Here is an 11,551-nt window from a genome sequence, read left to right as displayed (position 1 = left end):
TCATGTAAAAATTTCTCCTGTTTGGGAGGGTGGGTGGGAAGGGAGGCTCAAGAGGGAGGGAGGGTATATGTATACATGTTGTGCAGCAGAAACACAACACTGTAAAGCAATTATCTTCCAATCAAAAATAAATTAAAAAAATTCTCCTGCCTTAAAAAACCCTATTCTAACTCCACATGCCCCCAGCAACCACTGCAGGCTTCAACACCCACTTTAGAGAGCTGTCTGCTCTTGCCTTCTCTCCATCTTCCCCTGTGTTCTCATGGAACCCTCCAATCCGGGGGCTTCCCTGGTGGCTCAGCAGTAAAGAATCTGTCTGCAATGCAGGAGACCCGGGTTCAATCCCTGGGTAGGGAAGATCTGCAGATGGTGACTGCAGCCATGAAATTAAAATATGCTTGCTCCTTGGAAGAAAAGCTATGACCAATCTAGACAGCATATTAAAAAGCAGAGACATTACTTTACCAAAAAGGTCCGTCTAGTCAAAGCTATGGTTTTTTCCAGTAGTCATGTATGGATGTGAGAGTTGGACTATAAAGAAAGCTGAGTGCTGAAGAATTGATGCTTAAAAAAAAAAAAAAAAAAAAAGGAAATGACAAGTGTAATTTAAAGGAAGAAACCCAGAAAACAGTGGAGCAAATCAACTCCTGAAAAAGCTCTGTATCCTGGTGATCACATTTATTGGAGGGGTTGGAAAAAAATAAATATGTTGTTTAGCTGAAGAATCTGTGAGTTATCTACAAATCAACTTATTTCAGGAGTGGAAGAATTCTTAGTTATTTCTTAGTATCAAGATGTACATCGATCTCTCTTGAGTATCTTTCATATTCAAAGAGGCAATCACACAGTACCGCTCATTTTCCACATGTGATAAATTCTTTTATCAGTTAACTCTCAATAGCGGGGCAACTAGCACAACACTGTCTCCCCATACAAAGAGCATCAGAATATTCCGTTTTGTTGATTTATATATCTCTTCATATGTTTCATCAATTTCTATAGTTGTCAGTTTCTTCCACATCTCCCAATATCATATTTAAATGTTGATCATAAGCATGTAACCTGCCTCAAAGTTCTCTGTCATTTCTCATTGCATGTAGCTTCACTTATCCAGGCTGAGCCTGATGAGATCCAGGGGCTCTTCCACAGTGTCGGTAGTTTGTTGCTGGTCCACGTCGTCCGCCATCTTTCAAATCCTTGAATTGATGCTTTTGAACTGTGGTGTTGGAGAAGACTCTTGAGAGTCCCTTGGACAGCAAGGAGATCCAACTAGTCCATCCTAAAGGAAATCAGTCCTGAATATTCATTGGAAGAACTGATGCTGAAGCTGAAACTCCAATACTTTGGAAACCTGATGTGAAGAACCGACTTATTGGAAAAGACCCTGATGCTGGGAAAGACTGAAGGTGGGAGAAGGGGATGACAGAGGATGAGATGGTTGGATGGCCTCACTGATGTGATGGACATGAGTTTGAGTAAGCTCCAGGAACTGAAGATGGACAGTGAGGCCTGGTGTGCTGCAGTCCATGGGGTCACAAGGAGTTGCACACAACTGAGTGACTGAACTGACTGAGGGAAGATCCCCTGGAGAAGGAAATAACAACCCACTCCAGTATTCTTACCTGGAGAATCCCATGGACAGAGAAGCTTCACAGGCTACAGTCTACAGGGTTGCAAAACGTTGGATACAACTGAGCGACTAAAACCACCAACCACCACCCCAATCCAGCTTCTATGCTCACCAGACCTCCCAAAGCAGGATTTTCATTAACTACTTTTCACCACCCAAGATTAAAGCACCATCCTCAGTTGCCAAAAGAGTATATCACTGATCTTCTCTGGGTTTTGTTCCTGGTCTGCTCTGCCCAGTGCTCAGATTGGTCCTTTAATAATGCACATTGGGTTCCATACCTCCTCTGCTCTCCTTTCCTTTGGGAAGAAACTGAAGTCCTAATGGTGGCCTTTGAGGATGGACACCGTGTTGCTCTCCACCCACCCCTCCTTCGCTCCACGCCAGCCTCATGGGCCTCCTTTGCTGCTCTTCACACCCAACAAGCCTGTTCCCACCTGGAGCCTTAGCGGTCCCCATGCCTTCTACCGTAAATGCTCTCATCTCAGATCACAGAAAGGCTTGCTCATCTCCCAAGTGATGCCAACTTCTCAGAGAGTCTCCCGTGTCCTCCCTGTCTGAAACAGCATACCCAGCCCCAGCTTCCTTCCTTCCTTCAGGTATCACAGCCAACTGACATGGCATTTTATGTATTCAGCTCACATTTTTCTGTAAGTCTGGAAGGAAACTCACTGATTTGTCAAGGGTGATCACCTCCAAAGAGCAGGATTTCAAAAGAAGGGAGAGAGATTTTTTACTGTTTTATACAGTTTTGGTTTACATTTTATAAACCCAAATTACTTTATCACAAATTAACATATTATTTCAAAAGAAACTGTTGATGAATGTTTGTTGGTGGTGTCTGTGGAAGAGGCAGGGAAGTGAAAGTTAAGGAGGGGAGATGAACCAGGGGAGACGCAAGCCTTTAGCAAATATGGGACACAGCACAGCCTGTGGACTGGAACACGCAAGGCTGATGAAACAGACATTTTATTTGCTGAGCTCTGACCACCGGAAAGGTGCTATCCTTAGGTAGACAGGTCCCATGCCTCTTCTCAAATCCTCAGAACAAACTTGCAAGTTAGGTATTAGCTCTAGAGCAGTGGTCCCCAAACTTTTTGGCACCAGGGACTGGTTTTGGAAGGGGGGGCTGGGGATGGTTTGGGATGATCCAAGGGCATTCCATTTACTGCACTTTATTTCTACTGTTATTACATCAGCTCCACCTCAGATCATCAGGCATTAGATCCCAGAGGTCAGGCAACCTCTCCTCTGTAGGATGAGGAAAATGATTTCCCAGAAGCCTTGGTGCCAATTCAGATCTATTGCTGCTTCTCACGCAGGCCAGCCCCTGTGGCTGGGGTGACGGAAGGGCCTTTGGGGTCTGGAAATCCCCAACGCTGGTTCGGGCTCAGCAGCCTAAGGAGAAACCACATGAACTTTTATTCCCTTCCTGCTTCTATATTGTTCCACCTGAGGCTGGCGGGGGAAAGATCCTGCCCTAGAGGAGAGTCAGGACCTCACATGTCACAGGTCAGGGGCTAAAGGAGCCCCACAGCTCAGAGGAAGCCCAGCATCCTCTGTGTTTAGGGTCCTGCACAGCTGGGAAGGATGCTCTGCAACACGTGGAGAAAGCGGATTCTCCTCCTTCTGGGCACGCCGTCCTGGTGGGCAGAGGCTGCAGGCAGGGGCGACCGAGCTCTCCTATGGGTCAGGAACCTGATAAAAATTATCTTCCATCCTCCCAAGGATTACCGCTACCTCTATTTTACCAAAGAGGTGAGTTCAGTTCAGTCGCTCAGTCGTGTCCGACTCTTTGCGACCCCATGAATCGCAGCACGCCAGGCTTCCCTGTCCATCACCAACTCCCGGAGTTCACTCAAACTCACGTCCATCGAGTCGGTGATGCCATCCAGCCATCTCATTCTCTGTCATCCCCTTCTCCTCCTGCCCCCAATCCCTCCCAGCATCAGATTCTTTTCCAATGAGTCAACTCTTCACATGAGGTGGCCAAAGTACTGGAGTTTCAGCTTTAGCATCATTCCCTCCAAAGAACACCCAGGGCTGATCTCCTTTAGAATGGACTGGTTGGATCTCCTTGCAGTCCAAGGGACTCTCAAGAGTCTTCTCCAACACCACAGTTCAAAAGCATCAATTCTTCCGCACTCAGCTTTCTTCACAGTCCAACTCTCACATCCATACATGATCACAGGAAAAACCATAGCCTTGACTAGACGGACCTTTGTTGGCAAAGCAATGTCTCTGCTTTTCAATATGCTATCTAGGTTGGTCATAACTTTCCTTCCAAGGAGTAAGCGTCTTTTAATTTCATGGCTGCAATCACCATCTGCAGTGATTTTGGAGCCCCCAAAAATAAAGTCTGACACTGTTTCCACTGTTTCCCCATCTACTTCCCATGAAGTGATGGGACCAGATGCCATGATCCTCGTTTTCTGAATGTTGAGCTTTAAGCCAACTTTTTCAGTCTCCTCTTTCACTTTCATCAAGAGGCTTTTTAGTTCCTCTTCACTTTCTGCCATAAGGGTGGTGTCATCTACATATCTGAGGTTATTGATATTTCTCCCAGCCATCTTGATTCCAGCTTGTGCTTCTTCCAGCCCAGTGTTTCTCACGATGTACTCTGCATAGAAGTTAAATAAACAGGGTGACAATATACAGCCTTGACGTACTTCTTTTCCTATTTGGAACCAGTCTGTTGTTCCATGTCCAGTAATTTATGTAAATGTACGCAGCTAAGAAGAGGCGGAACTGTGCTAGGATCACAGGGCTTGCACGTCTAACCACATGCTCTTCCCAGGACGCCTAGCTCTCTCTCTGGGTGGCCGACGGGCCCATGTGTAGGTGCCCAGTGCCCAGAGCCAATGAGCAAGCCAGGGCATCAGGCATGGAGGAGGAGGCCATAAGGACCAGGAAGATGGCAGCGGTAGGGCCGTGTTTCAGGAGCCTGGCTAGGGAAGCATCGCAATCACCAGTGTTCAGCCGTGCCTTTGTTTGGGAGCAGAATGTCCGTGTGTAGACAATGAAAAACAATTTTCAGCTGGAAGCCTGGCTTGGCCTGGCAAATGGGATCTGATTAGTGTTTCTGAACTTTGATTAGCATTTGAACGAAATACCCAAATGACACAAAGCCAATCCTAGTAGCGGAGACTTAACATTTTTCACTCTCTTTCTCTAAGGCAGTCAGGCACCTTCTTTTTGCAAACTACTTTGGGTCTCTGATAAGCAAATCATTTCCACAAGCATCCTCACATTCCCCTCCCAGAAACCAGGCCGGAGGAGGTGGGTCCTGGGAGACTTAATTTACATCAGGGGCTGCTGGGCTGGAGAAGTGGGAGCCTTTTCCCAGCCTCACTGGACCAGGGCCAAGGGCAGATCCCTTCACGTGATCTCCCTGGACCGGCTTCTGGATCTGACAGGATCCCGCCCCTGAGAGCTGAGTTTTTATTGCCCCTTTTGTTGTAGGTTTTCCATTTTAGGGAGAATTGATAGCTGAGGCTAAGAATAAACACAATCTCTGCCAGTTAGATTCTGTGGGGAGGTTTTTAAAAGGACCTGGCCAGCAATAATATTTATGTTGAAACTCAGCTCTTGCTTCACAGCGTGAGGGCATGGGTGTTCAAGAAAGGAATTCCCTTCTCCGCATACAACACTTCTCACCCGTCTCAAGAAAGCTGGGGAGTATGTGGAGCTCAAAGTAAATTCTGCAGTGGTTTCTTGGTTGCCTAAGATTAGGATTAACCCTTTAAAAAGTCTTTTTATGCCAAGACGGACCTTCCCAGGTGGTTCAGCAGTAAAGAATCCGCCTGCCAATGCAGGAGACCTAGGTCTGATCCCTGGGTCAGGCAGATCCCCTGGATAAAGAAATGGCAACCCACTCCAGTATTCTTGCCTGAAAAATCCCATGGACAGAGGAGCCTGGTAGGCTACAGTCCATGGGGTCACAAAAGAGTCAGACACGACTTAGTGACTAAACAGTAAGAACAACAATGCCAAGAGGATATTTTCATAATTAAACTTTTCAAAAATTGATTTTTTTTTTCTAAAGAAAAAAACTGGTATCTCACTCTTTCTCGTAACTTTTATCAATGGCTTCGAGGCATTTTTGTCCAGGTCCTGACTCACTAACCCAATAAGAGTTTAACTTCTTTTCACACTGAAATACTTTAGCATTTTTTTCTTTTTGGCCATACCACGCGGCGTGTGGGATCCCAGTTCCCTGATCAGGAACAGAACCCAAGCCCCCCACACTAGAAGCATGGAATCCCAACTATTAGACCGCCAGGGAATTCCTAGCAACTTAAATCATTATTTCACTAGTTAAATGTCATGAAGGGTAGTTCAGTCACAGTGCTCCAGTAGGTGACAAAAATCAATGCTTCAACCACACTGGCTGCCTTTTTTTTTTTTTTAATATAGTAAATAAAATCTTTAAGTATTAAAACAAGCAATCCCACAGGGAAGTTCCTATGGATTTTCCCACTCTTAATGCTTTAGAAACAACAGATTTGGGAATGTTAGAATACCAGAACATGAGATAACTAGTATTAGTCCAAACCAATAGATGGGGGGGGGGGGTGAGTTTATTATTGTTTCTGTGAACCTGTCCTAATACATACATGGCTGTGGGAGAGATTTCCCACTTTCCCATAGTTTTCAGCCCAACACTGAGATTAACTTTAGGTTTATGGAGAAAATAACCTGCAAGGAATTTTCATGGTGTTGTCCAAGTTGAGACCTGTTATTGGAGATTTAAAAATGGTATGGAGTCTCATAAGTCCTAAGTCACAGAATTTTTAAAACTTTGGTTACTATTTTGAAGAACACAAGAAAATAGCTTGAGACAGGATACAAGAGGGGGAATTCAGTGTTTTAGAAAACATACCACTGCCAACACCCACACATAGCCTATCTGGGGAAGAGAGAAGTGGAAAGGAATTTCTGTCTGCAAAGACTTCTTGGGATAGATGGTTTAGCAGACACCTTTTCAGAACCAGGGTATCTGTGCACATTAGAAGTCTATTTCACTGCAGTACTCAAGCCCACCTAGTTTACAATCTGACCTCTTCTTCAAACAAATGTTTGCTTTGAGCAAAAATGAAGAACGCTTTTTTCTTGAGTTTGATGAGTAAAATTCAGCAGCATACAACATACTATGTAATGCAGTTTTGTGTATGGGTGTGTGTACCTTCCTGTTTTTTGTTTTCAGAAAGGATATTATTCTGGGATGTTAAAAATCCCCCTTGAAAAATAGAGATAAGAGGTTTCTGTCTTGCATAGGGGTGTCACGTTTCCATAGCAATGAAAGCAGCTCTTGATACCTGATTAACCAAGGGCTTCCTGTTTCCTCATTCCATGTAATAGGGAGATAGGCAAAGGGGAAAACAACAGGGATAGAAAATCGTAAAGGCTCAGGTTTGGTCTCAGGGATTTTGTGATGATAAGTATCCAGAGATATGACAGGTTTCCTGGTGTTAGTTATATTGCAAAAGGGGCTTTCTGCTTTTAACAATCCCTGTACTTTTACAAACATAAACATTTAATAAACTTGAGAAAGCACCTCCCTTCATACAAATTTTTATGCAATCGAGACAAGCGCAAGTGAGCCAAGCAGACCTCACTTTCGTGGTTTTCACTCTTCTTAATTATCTCTACTGAAACATCCCTGGGTCCACTCCCGGAGCCTTTGAATTGCCCCACAGCTATGCTCTGACCTGATCATCGTTTTAACTTACCAAAGCAGTTTCTGAAACTCATCTCCTTAGCAAACCTTTTTCCATCACCCAGTGGGGCAGTAATGATCCTCTCCCATGAGCTGCAGAAATTTGGGAGGCTGTGTTCCTTCTGCTTCGTTCCTTGACCTCTGCTCTCAAGACACTTCACTAGCACGTTATAAATCTAAGAGTGGGCTTTCCTCGTAGCTCAGTTGGTAAAGAATCTGCCTGCAGTGCAGGAGACCCAGGGTTCGATCTCGGGGTTGGGAAGATCCCCTGGAGAAGGGCATGGCAACCCACTCCAGTATTCTTGTCTGGAGAATCCCATGGACAGAGGAGTCTTGTCCATGGGGTCGCAGAGTTGGACATGACTGAGCAACTAACACTTTCACTTTTTACATTCTGTTTCATGTCCCCTCGGGGTATCTGCATCCGTTTTGTGCACTGGGTGTTTTTGAGGATAACCAGATGCCAGCTACATCTTGGGCAGTGTTGTTATAATGTGAATTTCTTGGTACTGCCATGACCAAGCTTGCCAATCTGACTGTGGGGTATGCTGCCTGGGAATGTATATTTTAATGTGCTGCCACTCTCCATCCCCCAAGTGTGGGGGACAAACTGGAATACCTATAGGGTCTGGGAAAGTCATTTCAATGAAGGAAGCAAGCTGAGTGAGATGTGACTGGAAGGAACCTGATGCCCAATATAAAGGGCCAGGTACTACTTACCTGAGCAATGTGCTGCTATTTTGCCAAAGCAGAAATAGATCCAGTATTGCCTATGTTTTGAATTTTTCAGAAGCCAGAAATTCAGAGAAATTTAATTTCTCACTGGGGTTTGGGGAGAGGGGGAATTGGATGAAGGTGGTTTCAAAAGGTACAAACTTATAAGATAAATAAGCACTAGGGATATAATGCACAGCATGATTAATATAAATAACCCTGATGTATGTTATATATCAAAGTTGTTAAGAGAGCAAATTCTAAGAGTCATTATTGCAAGGAAAAATTTTTTTTGACTTTGTATCAATATGAGAAGACAGATGTTCCCTAAACTTACTGTCCTAATCATTTCATGATATATGTAAGTCATTATGCTGAGGATTGGACACGACTGAGCAACTTCACTTTCACTTTTCACTTTCATGCACTGGAGAAGGAAATGGCAACCCACCCCAGTGTTCTTGCCTGGAGAATCCCAGGGACAGGGGAGCCTGGTGGGCTGCCGTCTATGGGGTCACATAGAGTCGGACACGACTGAAGTGACTTAGCAGCAGCAGCAGCAGCATGCTGTACACTTTAAACTTATAGTGTTGTATGTCAATTACATCTCCATAAAACTAGAAGAAAAAATAAATAAATAAAACAGTAAACACAGCCACCACAAGCAAGTTGTACCCTCTGCCTTAGAGAGTTCTACCCATGTCTCAAAACTCTGGTAACTTGCAGTGTCATGTGACACTTGGGGCCTGACCGAGTGACTTCTCATGACGAACTGTAATAGAATTGCAGGGTTAGAAGGCCCTCGTGCATCACCCAGGCCACCATTTAATGACTGAATCCCCACCCCTGGCCATATTTACCCACCTCAGGATGAAGACACCCTAAACCATCTCTCACTCCAATCCCTGCCTCTCTGTGTTCGCAGATCTGAGTGTTTTTTGGCCACCTCCATTAGGATACCATATACACACCCGACGTAGCACATTACCAGATGAAACTGTCATCATCCAACGCCATCCCTCCAAATGCTCATTTCCCTGTGTCCCCCCAGTGAGCTCAGTGTGATGTGTCCAGCAACCAAAGCCCAAGACCTGGGTGTTATCCTTACTACTTTGCCCTCCTTCACAACCTCTATATCAGATCATCTACTACCTCTTACTAATTCTTCCTTCTTAATATCAACCAAATATGCCTCTTCTTTTCATTCCCATTGCCAGTGACTTATTTCAGGCCATCTCGTCTGAATTACTGAAATGGCCAGTCCTTCCCCTGCCAAGTTGGTTTTAGCCCCGCTTTGATTCATTCTGGCTTTAACTCACCAAAACCAGAATGGTCACCCTAAAATGCAAATCTGATGATGTCAATACCATGACAACAATGAGGAGTAGAGTGCCAACAGAGCAATGTCAAATGCCCTTGCCTGTCTCTCCCTGCTCCATTCTTCCTCGATCCCACGCCTGAACTCTCTTCACAGCCACACAGAATCGCCTTCACTTCTCCAGGTGTGTTACACTGTTCTTTCCTTTGTTCCTTTGCTAATGAGGTTCTCCTTGCCTGAAAACTCATCTCCCGAACCAGTACCCAAATCTCCATGGCTTGGCTTAGTTTATGCTTACAGGCCCTTAAAATCTTAGCTTAATAATTGTTGTAATTGTGGTGATGACAATCATATGATGAATTCAGTTCAGTTCAGTTCACTCAGTCATGTCCATGACCCCATGAATCGCCAGGCCTCCCTGTCCATCACCAACTCCCAGAGTTCACTCAGACTCACGTCCATCGAGTCAGTGATGCCATCCAGCCATCTCATCCTCTGTCGTCCCCTTCTCCTCCTGCCCCCAATCCCTCCCAGCATCAGAGTCTTTTCCAAGTCAACTCTTCCCATGAGGTGGCCAAAGTACTGGAGTTTCAGCTTTAGCATCACTCCTTCCAAAGAAATCCCAGGGCTGATCTCCTTTAGAATGGACTGGTTGGATCTCCTTGCAGTCCAAGGGACTCTCAAGAGTCTTCTCCAACACCACAGTTCAAAAGCATCAATTCTTCGGTGCTCAGCTTTCTTTACAGTCCAACTCTCACATTCATACATGACCACTGGAAAAACCATAGCCTTGACTAGACAGACTTTTGTTGGCAAAGTAATATCTCTGCTTTTCAATATGTTATCTAGGTTGGTCATAACTTTTCTTCCAAGGAGTAAGCGTCTTTTAATTTCATGGCTGCAATCACCATCTGCAGTGATTCTGGAGCCCAAAAATAAAGTCTGACACTGTTTCCACTGTTTCCCCATCTGTTTCCCATGAAGTGATGGGACCAGATGCCATGATCTTCGTTTTCTGAATGTTGAGCTTTAAGCCAACTTTTTCAGTCTCCTCTTTCACTTTCATCAAGAGGCTCTTTAGTTCCTCTTCACTTTCTGCCATAAGGGTGGTGTCATCTGCATATCTGAGATTACTGATATTTCTCCCAGCAATCTTGATTCCAGCTTGTGCTTCATGAAGCTCGGCATTTCTCATGATGTACTCTGCATATAAGTTAAATAAGCAGGATGACAATATACAGCCTTGACGTACTTCTTTTCCTATTTGGAACCAGTCTGTTGTTCCATGTCCAGTTCTAACTGTTGCTTCCAGACTGCATACAGGTTTCTCAAGAGGCAGGTCAGGTGGTCTGGTATTCCCCAACTCCAGAATTGTGCCAGGCACTGTTCTAAGAGCTTTCACATATTTTATCATTTAATCATCATGACAAGCTCAAGAGATAGGTCATGTCACTACCAGTTTTAAAGGAGAGCACAGACTGGCAGGCCGAAGTCCATAGGGTTGCACAGAGTCTGACATGACTGAAGCAACTTAGCACACACCCACAGACATCACTACCTCCATAGCCTCTTGTGAATTCCCAGAATGCTGTGGGCTATGCTTCTGAGAACTTCATATTCTCCCCCTGAATAGCACTCACTAAACTCTACTGCAGTTCCAGCCAACCTGTCCCTCCCAGCAGATTCTAAACGCCTATATATAGAACATAAAAAAAGACAATGCCTTATAAACTTTTCTCAGCATTTAAGACAATGCCTATCATGGGACTTTCTCTTGCAGTCCAGTGGTTAAGACTGCTTTCCAACGCAGGAGGTGTGGGTTCAATCCCTGGGCTGGGAGCTATGATCCCACATGCCTCAGGGCCCAAAAAAATCCCCCCCAAAAATCCCAAAACATAAAACAGAATCAATATTGTAACAAATCAATAAAGACTTTAAAAAATGGTCCACATCAAAAAAAGAAGTCTTAGAAAATAAGACAAACTCTGCCAAATAAATAAAGTTAATAAATAACGGAATGATTTTTGAGTTGTTCAACATCTGACTGTTCTCCATTGAACAGACAACAGTTTGTTTGCAAACACTCCCCATTACTGCCATGTCTGCTATGCTGGGAGACCATCCAACTCATCTATTGGAAAAGCATGGCTGAGGGGCAGGAAATCAGTGT

General features: G+C 44.6%; 1 pseudogene; it reads right to left on the bottom strand.

Moving 5' to 3' along the window:
- Positions 1-626: 626 nt before the first annotated feature.
- LOC133258074 (U6 snRNA-associated Sm-like protein LSm3) lies at positions 627-2,228 on the bottom strand (annotated as a pseudogene).
- Between the last annotated feature and the right edge of the window lie 9,323 nt (positions 2,229-11,551).

The sequence above is a fragment of the Bos javanicus genome, chromosome 12 (genome assembly GCF_032452875.1).
Source record: "Bos javanicus breed banteng chromosome 12, ARS-OSU_banteng_1.0, whole genome shotgun sequence".
NCBI lineage: Eukaryota > Metazoa > Chordata > Mammalia > Artiodactyla > Bovidae > Bos > Bos javanicus.
Note: the sequence above shows the minus strand (reverse complement) of the source record. Positions and strands in the feature narration are given on the sequence as shown.